The sequence below is a fragment of the Manis javanica genome, chromosome 14, assembly GCF_040802235.1.
Source record: "Manis javanica isolate MJ-LG chromosome 14, MJ_LKY, whole genome shotgun sequence".
NCBI classification, from domain to species: Eukaryota; Metazoa; Chordata; class Mammalia; order Pholidota; family Manidae; genus Manis; species Manis javanica.
In genome coordinates, this window is record NC_133169.1 from 69,439,131 (window position 1) to 69,452,677 (window position 13,547).

Sequence of the window (13,547 nt, forward strand, 5' to 3'; positions counted from 1 at the left end):
CATGAGAGACTTACTCATGCTTAAGCTCAAGGGATTTTGCCTGTGTTTTCTTTGCATTTCATGGTTTAATGTCCTGCATTTAGGTCTTTATTCCATTTAGAGTTTATTTTTATTCATAGTGTTAGAAATTCGCTTTCATTTTCTTACACAAAGCTGTACAATTTTACCAATTCCATTTATTAAAGAGACTATTGTTGGGGATCACCTTTGTCTTCTCACGTTTGTTGGCAGAATGGGAAAGCACCTTCTCCCATGTCTGAACGCAGCATGGGAAAGCACCAGCTTGAGAACAACCGGTGCTGTCCTTGGAAGTTATCTGTCCACAAAAACATATCTTGTCCTCGAAGACGAGCCAAGACTCCTCACTCTGAAAATAGGGAGACCTTCAAGATGTGTGGAAACACCGCCCCTGCTTCTGGCTATGCCCTTCCTGCACTTGCTGATGTGGCGGGAATGGAGAACAAAGAACATTCTGTTTATGCATTCCATGAGCAACTAATTGGAACCCTGCTGAGCCTACCTTTGCCCAGCTATCACTGACGTCAATACTGTGCTTGATTGTCTATTGTACAATGCTATGTCCTGGGATCATGTAACCCCACTGCATTATATAAACCCTGGACCTTCATTAAAGTTTTGCTGGTGATGCATGGGAGCGTCAGCCCTCCCAGTTCTTTCTGTCTTTCTTTCTTTTCTTCACCCCCCGTCTGCACTTCAGGACCTGCTCGACTAGGCGCGGCTGGACCGCAACAGACTGTTTCTTTCCCATTCAATATTCCTGCCTCCTTTGTCATATATAAACTGACTATATAGGTATGGGATAATTTATGGGCTTTCTAGTCTGTTCCATTGATTTGTGTATTTTCATGATTTAGTACCATATCTAAGTTACTGTATCTTTGTAGTATACATTGAAACCAGGCTGTGTAGTACCCTCAGTTGTATCCTTTCCCAATATCACTTTGGTGATTTGGGATCTTTCTATTTTTATATAAATTTTAGGGTTATTTGCTCCAGTTCATTAAATATGTCACTGGTATTTTCATAGGTATTACACTGAATCTGTAAGTTGCTTTTGGCAAGATGTCCATTTTGATAATATTAATTCTCCCTATCCATGAGCATGAGATAGTATTCCATTCATTTGTGCCTTCTTCAATTTCTTTCATCTGTGTCCTGGTTTTTAGAGGACAGATTTTTCACCTCCTTGGTTTGGTTTATTCCTAGGTATTTTACTCTCTGCAACTGAAAATTGATTTTTTCCTGATTTCTATTTCTATTATCTTTTTGTCAGCAAATAGGAGTGTGACAGATCTCTTTACATTTCTTCTGTATCTTGCAACTTTGCTGAATGCATTTAATAATAAAATTTTTGGATACTTTATTTTTCCCAACTATTTAGACCAGGTATTGTTGCCCAGAACAGGGCCTCAGCAGGAGGTCCTGGATATGAGCACAAAAACCATAACTATAGTTTACAATTTTTAAGATAGATTTCTTAAGGGCTTGATGGAGGGGATTGTGCATTTGTCCCTTCCATAAAAATTGGATTTGATAAAATTAACTACACTGCTTGGTGATTAAGAGGCCTACAGGTTGTATACCTTTGTATCCTTACACCATATGATGTGAATGAATAAAAGTAAGATATCTGCTAGTGCATTATTTTTTTTTTATAAAATAGAACCATGGAGATGAGGGAAAAAGATGGCAGAGTATGAAGGCAAGGGGGAAAACTCCTTCTAAACACATACATCCAAGGAAGCAGCTACACCAAGTACACATAACTCTGAAAATGAACCTAAGACTGAAGAACAGGCCACCTGTACCTGGTGACAAAGAGAAGACCACACAAATAGGAGTAAAGAGGCCCAGCCATTATGAATCAGAAACCCAGACCTTCCCACATCCCAGCCCACAGGCAGGAGTGAAAGGAATAAAGTGGGCTGGGATAGGTGCTTAGGAAAACAGCATTCCTGGCCCTGGTGACCAGCTCTTGGAACATGAGTCCACATTGCATTGAATTCTGTTGATTATCGGGGTTGGACCTCAGAGAGCTCTAGGAGGCAGAGACTCCTGTGTCTTTTGAAAAACAAGCATGCTCCATTGGTCCCTTTGAGACCTAACACAGTAGTTGAAGTATGACAGATTTTTGAACAGTGTGATGGTTGCCAGAGGTGTGAAGGATGGATGGAGCTTTCTCTACAGGAAAAAGAACAGGTGGACAACACTTTCCAAACCCTTCCTAAGCACAGCAGGTCGGATTTTCTTGGAAGTCTAAAATGCTCCATTCATTTTACTGCCAGCTCAGCCCTGAAGTGCATCCTAGTGAACCTGCCCTCCAACCCAGATGCATGGTCCAGCAGCATCAGACTTTGCTGCCTGGCAGGAAGGGAGACTTTGCTGTCTGCCAAGCAAAGGGAGGCTTTTCCATGTTTTTCAGCCCCATATTAGCCAAAATAATTAGGTACCTGCATGAACAGCTCTGAAGACTCTTTCATTCTCAATGGAAGCTCAGCCCTGTGCCACCTAATAGCCCTGCCCATCCCTTTAGCTCAGCAGTGCAACTCTCTTTAGGAAAGGCAGAGGGCAGCCCCACGCACAATGATACCAGCAAAAGCACCTGAGCTCTGCTTACAAAGCACTGGTTGAGGTGAACTAATTGCATAGCTGAATGAGACCAAACACTAGACAGTAAAAGTCATGAGTTTCTGAGCACACAGAATCCATTTTTCATAAAGACAATGTTTCCTAGACCAAGAAGCATAGCAGATACACCTAATACAAAGGAAAAAACACAGAAAGATTGACAAAATCAGGAGCTAGAGGAACAAATTTCAAACAAAAGTAAATGATAAGAAAGCTGAAAGAGGGCTAAATGAAACAGAGATCGTCAATCCTATGGATAAAGATTTTAAAGTAACAGTCATAAATATGCTCACTCATCTGCAGAAAAGTATTGAACATCTCAGGGAAAACTTCAACAAAGAGATAGAAGAACTGAAAAGGAGCCACTCAGAGACGAAGAATTCAGTAACTGAAATGAAATATACAATGGAGGGAATGAATAGTAGATTCTTCAAGTAGAGAAGACAGTCAATGATATGGAAATTATAGTACAGGAAAACAATAAAGCTGATAAACAGAGAGAAAGAAAGGATCTCTAGGAATGAAAGTATTCTAAAAGAGCTGTGTGACAACTCCAAGTAAAACAGTATTTGTATAATAAGGGTATAGGAAGGTGAAGAGACAAAGGGATAGAAAGTCTCTTGGAGGAAATAATTGTTGAAAACTTCCCCAATTTGGGGAAGAAATAGACACTCAGGTCATGGAAGTGTAGAAAGCCTGAAGAAAAGGAACCCCAGAAAGACAACACCAAAACATAATAACTAAAATGACACAGATTAAGGATAAGGAGAGAGTATTGAAAGCAGACAGAGAGACAAAAAATCACGTACAAGGGAAAACCGTCAGTGGACTTCTCAGCAGGTTGCTTAAAAGGGAAAGTCCTATCAGCAGATTTGTCAGCAGAAACTATACAGTCCAGAAGATAGTGTCATGAAATATTTAATATATTTGAACAAATGAAACTTCAATAAAAAGTTCTCTACCCAGCAAGATTATCATTCCAATTTGAGGTAGAGTTTAAACAGTTCTCAGATAAATGAAGGCTGAAGGAATTTATATCCAGCAAAATGGCATTATAAAAAATATTAAAGGAAATTCTGTAGATGGAAATGCTCTTCAGACTAGTTTTCAACAGTGGAAAAATCCCACAGTAAATATTGTAGATCAATTACTTAACCACCAATTTGAAATTAAAACAAAAACTAACTAAACACAAAAATCAATCAAGGTATACATGAGAAATATAGATTACAACATCTAATACATAAAGTATGAAGGAGGAAGAAGAAAAAATGCTTCAAATTGTTTTTGAAATATAGACATCATCAATTTAATAGACTTTTATATAGTTAAGAAGCTATCCATGAACTTTATGGTAACCACAAACGAAAAGCCTATAATAGGTACCCAAGAATTTTAAAAAGTAAATCCAAGTGCAACACTAAATAAAGCATCAAATAACAATAGGAGTGTATAACATCCGAAGGAAGGAACAGAGAAGAACTACAAAAACAATCAGAATACGATTTAAAAAATGGCAGTAAGTACAATATATATCAATAATCACCTTAAATGTAAATGGTCTGAATGCACCAATCAAAAGACATAGAGTGTCAGAATAAATATATAAACAAGAACTATCTATGGACTACCTACAAGAGACTCATCTCAGATGCAAAGACATACAAAGAGGGTGGGAAGAGGTGGACAAAGATATTTCATGCAAATAACAGAGAGAGAAAATCAGGAGTAGCAGTACATATATCAGACAAAATAGAATTCAAAACAAAGAAAGTAATGAGAAAAAGGAGAGTCTATAATAAAAAAAAGGGTCACTCCAAAAAGAGGGTATGACCATTATAAATATCTATGCAACCAATATGGGAGCACCTAAATATGTGAAATAAATACTAACAGAATTAAAGGGGGAAATAGAATGCAGCAAATTCATTTTAGGAGACTATAACACACCACTAACATTAACAGACAGATCAAACAGACAAAATAAATAAGGATATAGAGACACACAAGCAATTGACAATACATTAGATCAGAGGGACTTAACAGATATCTACAGAATATTCCACACAAAAGAAGCAGGATACACATTTTTTCCAAGTGTATATGGAACTTCCTCAAGAAGAGATTTCATAGTAGGTCCCAAAAAGCTCCTCAATTAATCCAGAAAGATTTAAATTGCGTCAAACAACTTTAAATACCACAACAGTATGAAATTAGAAGTAAATTACACAAAGTAAAAGAATCCCTTAAATGGTGGCTAAACAATATTCTACTAAATAACCAATGCATCTATGAACTAATCAAAATAGAAATCAAGCAAAACATGGAGACAAATGAAAATAAAAATACAACAGTTCAAAATTTGTGGGATGCCACAAAAGCAGTTGTAAGAATGAAGTACATAGCAATACAGACCTACTTCAAGGAAAAAAAAACAATCCCAAATAGTCTAACCTCACAATTAAATGAATTAGGAAAATAAGAACAAAGTCCAAATTTGGCATAAGGAGGAACATAATAAAGATCTGAGAAAAAATAAATAAAATGGAGAAAACAAAACAGTAGGAAAATACCAACAAAACCAAAAGCTTGTTTGAGAAAATCAACAAAAGAGAAAAATCCCAGGCCAGACTTAACAAGAAAAAGAGAGTACACACATAAACAAAGTTGGAAATAAAAAGGAATAGTTACAATGGTTACCACAGAGGTACAAAGAATTATTAGAGAATTCTATGAAAAAACATATGCCAATAAATTGGACAACTTTGAAGAAATGGACAAATTCCAAGAAAAATACAACCTTCCAAGACTGACCCAGGAAGAAATAGAAACTCTGAACAGATCAATTACCTGAAACAAAATTGAATAAGACAAAAAAATTCCCAAGAAAGAAAATTCAAGGAACAGACGGCTTCACAGCAAAATTCTACCAAATATTTCAATAGCTAAAATCCATTGTTCTTAACGTATTCCAAAAAGTAGAAGCAGAGAGAATAGTTCCAAACTTAATCTATGAGGCGGGCATCACTATAATACCAAAATCAGATAGACACTACAAGGATATTATAGACCAATATAATTTATGAACACAGATGCAAAAATCCACAACAACATATTAGCAAGCCAAATTGAAAAATACGTCAAAAGGATCATACATGTCAACAAAGTGTGATTTATTCCAGGGATGAAAGGATGGCACAGTACTCATAAACCAGTTAATGTCATAAACTACATCAACAGAAAGGATAAAATAATATGATTCCCTCAATATATGCTGAAAAAGCAATTGACAAAATTCAACATCCATTCATGATAAAAAATCTCAATACAGGGTGGAGCCAACATGGCAGCATGAGTAGGACAGTGGGAATCTCCTCCCAAAAACATATATATTTTGCAAAATACAACAAATACAACTAATCCTAAAAGAGAGACCAGAAGACACAGGACAACAGCCAGACTACATGCACACATGTGAGAGCCCAGAGCCCAGTGAAAGGGGTAAGATACAAGCCCCGGCCTCGCAGGACCAGAGCAACACTAACCCCAGCTCCCGGAGAGAGGGGAGGAGTCAGAGCGGGGAGGGAGAGGGAGCCCAGGACAGCTGAACACCCAGCCCCAGCCATCCGCACCAGCGCGCAGACACAGTGCATGCGTGGGATAACAGATACTAGGGAAACAGGGCAGCAAGACCTCTGAGTGGGTTCCGAAGCTGATGCCCCTGTGACAAAGAAAAGTGAGTGCTTTTTGAAAGTCTTAAATGGACAGGGACTCAACAGCTCGACGGAAACAACAAAGGTCACAGTCCAGCAGCTTGAAATTACAGGGAAAACTGGGCACAATAAAGCCCTGGGCAACAGCTCTAAGACCCCTCACAAAGGTAAACAGCCAAACAGCCCCCCTTCCATTACCCCCCCGGGGCATGGCAAAAACAGAGAAGCAGCCTAAAGCTGGACAAGCCCTCAGAAAGGGAGCTTTCCCCATCCCCGCCCAGCAAGACACAAAGATGAGTCTACATGCAATTACCCAACAGAAGCCACTAGGGGGTCGCAGTTGTCCAAGTAAAGAAAGGCCAGTAGCAAGTGGAAAGTTTGGCCCTCCCAGCTGAAAGTCAATAGCAACTATCAACATGAAAAGGCAAAAAAATATTATCAAGACCTGAGTAACCCAGACAGCTTCAGCATCTGCTACATCTTCCCCAGAAAAGGAACCTGGGGAGATAGATTTAACCAGTCTTCCTGAAAAAGAATTCAAAACAAAAGTCATAACCTTGCTGATGGACTTGCAGAGAAATATGCAAGAACTAAGGAAGGAGAATACAGAAATAAAACAAGCTCTGGAAGGACTTTAAAACAGAATGGACGAGATGCAAGAGAACATTAATGGCCTAGAAAACAGAGAATAGGAATGCAGAGAAGCTGATACAGAGAGAGATAAAAGGATCTCCAGGAATGAAAGAATTCTAAGAGAGCTGTGTGACCAATTGAAATGGAACAATATCTGCATTATAGGGGTACCAGAAGAAGAAGAAAGAGAAAAGGGGGTAGAAAGTGTCTTTGAAGAAATAATTGCTGAAAACTTTCCCAAACTAGGGGAGGAAATGGCCTCTCAGAGCACAGAGGTACACAGAAATCCCATGACAAGGGATCCAAGGGGGTGCAACACCAAAACACATAATAATAAAAATGGCAAAGATCAAAGACAAGGAGAAAGTATTAAAGGCAGCCAGAGCTACAAAGGAAAACCCATCATGCTATCATCAGACATCTCAACAGAAACCCTACAGGACAGAAGAGAAGGGCACGATATACTTAACACAATGAAACAGAAGGGCCTCAAAACAAGAATACTGTACCCAGGACGATTATCATTTAAATATGAAGGAGGGATTAAACAATTCCCAGACAAGCAAAACTTGAGGGAATTTGACTCCCACAAACCACCTCTACAGGGCATCTTAAAGGGACTGCTCTAGATGGGAGCACTCCTAAAAAGAACACAGAACACAACACCCAACATATGAAGAAGGGAGGAGGAGGAATAAGAAGGGAGAGAAATAAAGAATCATCAGATCATGTTTATAATAGCTTAATAAGTGAGTTAAGTTAGACAGTAAGATAGTAAAGAAGCTAACCTTGAACTTTTGATAATGACAAACTTAAAGCCTGCAATGGCAATAAGTACATACTATTCAATAATCACCCCAAATGTAAATGGACTGAATGCACCAATCAAAAGACACAAAGTAATAGAATGGATAAAAAGCAAGAGCCATACATATGCTGCTTACAAGAGACTCACCTCAAAAACAAGACATGCACAGACTTAAAGTCAAGGCATGGAAAAAAATATTTCAGGCAAGCAACAGAGAGAAAAAGCAGGTGTTGCAATACTAGTATCAGACAAAATAGACTTCAAAATAAAGTAAGAAAAGATAAAGAAAAGTATCACATAATGATAAAGGGCTCAGTACAACAAGAGGATATTACCATTATAAATATATATGCACCCAATACAGGAGCACCAACATAAGTGAAAAAAATACTAACAGAATTAAAGGAGGAAATAGAATGCAATGCATACATTCTGGGAGACTTCAACACACCACTCACTCCAAAATACAGATCCACCAGACAGAAAATAAGTAAGGACACAGAGCACTGAACAACACACTAGAACAGATGGACCTAATAGACATCTACAGAACTATACATCCAAAAGCAACAGGATACACATTCTTCTCAAGTGCATATGAAACTTTCTCCAGAATAGTCCACATACAAGGCTACAAAAAGAGCATCAGTAAATTCCAAAAGACAGATATTCTACCAACCAACTTTTCAGACCACAAAGGCATAAAACTAAAAATAAATTGTACAAAGAAAGCAAAATGGCTCACAAAGACATGGAGGCTTAACAACACGCTCCTAAATAATCAATGGATCAATGACCAAATAAAAATGGAGATCCAGCAATATATGGAAACAAACAACAACAACAACTCAAAGCCCCAAGTACTCTGGGATACAGCAAAAGCAGTCTTAATAGGAACGTATATAGCAATCCAGGCATATTGAAAGAAGGAAGAACAATCCCAAATGAAAGGTCTAATAACACAATTACCGAAATTAGAAAAAGAACAAATGAGGCCTAAGGTGAGCAGAAGGATGGATATAATAAAGAACAGAGAAGAAATAAATAAAATTGAGAAGAATAAAACAATAGCAAAAATCAATGAAACCAAGAGCTGGTTCTTTGTGAAAATAAACAAAATAGATAAACCTCTAGCCAGACTTATTAAGAGGAAAAGAGAGTCAACACAAATCAACAGAATCAGAAACGAGAAAAGAAAAATCATGACTGACCCAAGAGAAACACAAAGAATTATTAGAGAGTACTATAAAAACCTATGAGCTAACAAGCTGGGAAACCTAGGAGAAATGGACAACTTCCTAGAAAAATACAATCTTGCAAGACTGCCCCAGAAGAAACATAATCTAAACAGACCAATTACCAGCAACGAACTTGAAGCAGTAATCAAAGACCTACCAAAGAACAAAACCCCCGGGCCAAATGGATTTACCTTGGAATTTTATCAGACATACAGAGAAGACATAATACCTATTCTCCTTAAAGTTTTCCATAAAATAGAAGAGGAGGGGATACTGCCATACTCATTCTATGAAGCCCACATCACCCTAATACCAAAAGCAGGCAAAGAACACACCAAAAAACAAAACTACAGACCAATATCCCTGATGAATGTAGATGCAAAAATACTCAATAAAATATTAGCAAACAGAATTCAACAGTATATCAAAAGGATCATACACCATGACCAAGTGGGATTCATCCCAGGGATGCAAGGATGGTACAACATTCGAAAATCCATCAACATCATCCACCACATCAACAAAAAGAAAGACAAAAACCACATGATCATCTCCATAGATGCTGAAAAAGCATTCGACAAAATTCAACATCCATTCATGATAAAAATTCTCAACAAAATGTGTATAGAGGGCAAGTACCTCAACCTAATAAAGGCCATATATGATAAACCCACAGCAAACATCCTACTGAACAGCGAGAAGCTGAAAGCTTTTCCTCTGCAACTGGGAACAAGACAGAGATGCACACTATCCCCCCTGTAATTCAACATAGTACTGGAGGTCCTAGCCACGGCAATTAGACAAAACAAAGAAATACAAGGAATTCCAGATTGGTAAGGAAAAAGTTAAACTGTCACTATTTGCAGATGACATGATAGTGTACATAAAAAAACCCTAAAGACTCCACTCCAAAACTAGTAGAGCTAATATCGGAAATCAGCAAAGTTGCAGGATACAATATTAACACACAGAAATCTGTAGCTTTCCTACACACTAACAATAAAGTAATAGAAAGAGAAATCAGGAAGACAATTCCATTCACAATAGCATCAAAAAAAAAAAAATACCTAGGAATAAACCTAACCAAGGAAGTGAACGACCTACACTCTGAAAACTATAAGACAGTCTTAAGAGAAATTAAAGAGGTCACTAACAAAGGGAAACTCATCCCATGATTCTGACTAGGAAGAATTAATATCGTCAAAATGGCCATCCTGCCCAAAGCAATATACAGATTCGATTCAATCCCTATCAAAGTACCACCAGCATTCTTTAATGACCAGGAACAAATAGTTCAAAAAATCATATGGAAAAACCAAAGACCCCAAATAGCTAAAGCAATCCTGAGAAGGAAGAACAAAGTGGGTGCGATCTCTTTCCCCAAATTCAAGCTCTACTACAAAGCCACAGTAATCAAGACAATTTGGTACTGGCACAAGAACAGAGCCACAGACCAATGGAACAGAATAGAGACTCCAAACATTAACGCAAATATATATAGTCAACTAATATTCGGTAAAGGGGCCCTGGACATACAATGGGGAAATGACAGTCTCTTCAACAGATGGTGCTGGAAAAACTGGACAGCTACATGTAAGAGAATGAAACTGGATCACTGTCTAACCCCATACAGAAAAGTAAATTCGAAATGGATCAAAGACTTGAATGTAAGTCATGAAACCATAAAACTCTTAGAAAAAAACATAGGCAAAAATCTCTTAGACATAAACATGAGTGACCTCTTCTTGAACATATCTACCCGGGCAAGGGAAACAAATGCAAAAATAAACAAATGGGACTATATCAAGCTGAAAAGCTTCTGTACAGCAAAGGACACCATCAATAGAACAAAAAGTTATCCTATAATATTGGACAATATATTCGTAAATGACAGATCCGACAAAGGGTTGACATCCAAAATATATAAAGAGCTCACACACCTCAACAAACAAAAATCAAATAACCCCATGAAAAAACGGGCAGAGGAGCTGAATAGACAGTTCTCCTAAGAAGAAATTCAGATGGCCAACAGACACATGAAAAGATGCTCCACATCGCTTGTCATCAGAGAAATGCAAACTAAAACCACGGTGAGATGTCATCTCACACCTGTAAGGATGGCTTCCATCCAAAAGACAAACAACAACAAATGTTGGCAAGGCTGTGGAGAAAGGGGAACCCTCCTACACTGCTGGTGGGAATGTAAATTAATTCAACCATTGTGGAAAGCAGTATGGAGGTTCCTCAACATGCTCAAAATAGAAATACTATTTGACCCAGGAATTCCACTTCTAGGAATTTACCCCAAGAATGCAGCACTCGAGTTTGAAAAAGACAGATGCACCCCTATGTTTATCACTGCACTATTTACAATAGCCAAGATATGGAAGCAACCTAAATGTCCATCAGTAGATGAATGGATATTGAAGAAGTGGTACATATGCACAATGGAATATTACTCAGACATAAGAAAAAAAAGATCCTACCATTTGCAACAACATGGATGGAGCTAGAGGGTATTATGGTCAGTGAAATAAGCCAGGCAGAGATAGGAAAGTACCAAATGATTTCACTCATATGTGGAGCATAAGAACAAAAGAAAACTGAAGGAACAAAACAGCAGCAGAATCACAGAAATCAAGAATGGACTAATACTTGCCAAAGGGAAAGGGACTCGGTAGGACAGGTGGGAAGGGAGGGATAAGGGTGGGGAAAAAAGAAAGGGGGCATTACGATTAGCATGTATTACGATTAGCATGTATAGTGTGGGGGGGCACGGGGAGGGCTGCGCAACACAGAGAAGACAAGTAGTGATTTTACAGTGTCTTACTATGTTGATGGACAGTGACTGTGAATGGGGATGTGGGAGGGACTTGGTGAAGGGGGGAGTCTAGTAAACTTAATGTCCTTTATGTAATTTTAGATTAATGACACCAAAATAAAATTTTTTAAAAAAAGTAAATTGAAATATCAGAAGCAGGATTAACTTTTCTACAGTCAAGGTACAGAATATTTCCATCACGGCAAATAATACTCCTGTTGCCCTTTTATAGCCACGCCTACTTCCCTCCCTCCCAAGCCCCTAATCCTCACCCCTCGGCATTACTAATTTGGTCTTTGTTTCTCATTTTGTCATTTCAAGATTGTTCTATAAATAGAATCATACAGTGTCTGTGTAGTACTTTGAGACTGGCTTTCTCTTTTCTTTTTATTTATGGTATCATTGATATACAATCTTATGAAAGTTTCTCATAAGCAACACTGTGGTATCAACATTCATCCATATTATCAAGTTGCCCCACACCCCACTGCAATAACTGTCCATCAGCATAGTAAGATGCTATGGAGTCATTACTTGTCTTCTTCCTGCTGTACTGCTTCCCTGTGACCTACTTATATTATGTGTGCAAATTATAATGCTCCTTAATCCATTTTTCCTTCCCTGCTTGCCATCCCATCCCAAACCCTTTCCTTTGGTAACTGCTAGTCACTTCTTAGAGTCTGTGAGTCTGCTGCTGTTTTGTTCCTTCAGTTTTGCTTTGATGTTATACTCCACAAATGAGTGAAATTATTTAGTACTTGTCTTTCTCCAACTGGCTTACTTCACTGAGCAGAATACCCTCTAGCTCCATCCATGTTGTTGCAAATGGTAGGATTTGTTTTTCTCTTATGGCTGAATAGTATTCCATGGTGTATATGTACCACATCTACTGATGGACACTTAGGTTACTTCCATATCTTGCCTACTATAAAAAGTGCTGTTATAAAAAAGGGGACCATATATCTTTTTGAATAAGGGATCTTGTTTCCTTTGGGTAAATTCCTAGGAGTGGAAGTCCTGGGTCAGGTGGTATTCCTATTTTTAGTTTTTTAAGGAAGCTTCTATTGCTTTCCACAATGATTGAACTAACTTATATTCTCACCAACAGTGTTAGGAGGGTTCCCCTTTCTCCACGTCCTTGCCAGCATTTGTTGTTTCTTGTCTTTTGGATGATGGCCATCGTAACTGGTGTGAGGTGATATCTCATTGTGGTTTTAATTGGCATTTCTCTGATTATTAGTGATGTGGAGCTTCTTTTCATGTGCCTGTTGGCCATCTGAATTTCTTCTTTGAGGAAATGTCTGTTCAGATCCTCTGAACATTTTTTAATCAGGTTATTTCTTTTTTGAATGTTGATGGAAGGGAGCTCTTTATATATTTTGTATGTCAACTCCTTATCAGATATGTCATTTATTAAAATATTCTCCCATACTCTAGGATGCCTTTTTGTCCTGCTGATGGTGTCCTTTGCTGTACAGAAGATTTTTAGTTTGCTGTAGTCCCACTTGTTCAACTTTCTTCTGTGTCCCTTGTCCAGGGAGATATGTTGATGAAGAAGTTGTTCATCTTTATATTCAAGAGAGTTTTGCCTATGTTTTCTTCTAAGAGCTTTTTGGTTTCATGACTTACTTTCAGGTCTTGGATCCATTTCAAGTTTACTTTTGTGTATGGAGTAAGACAGCAAT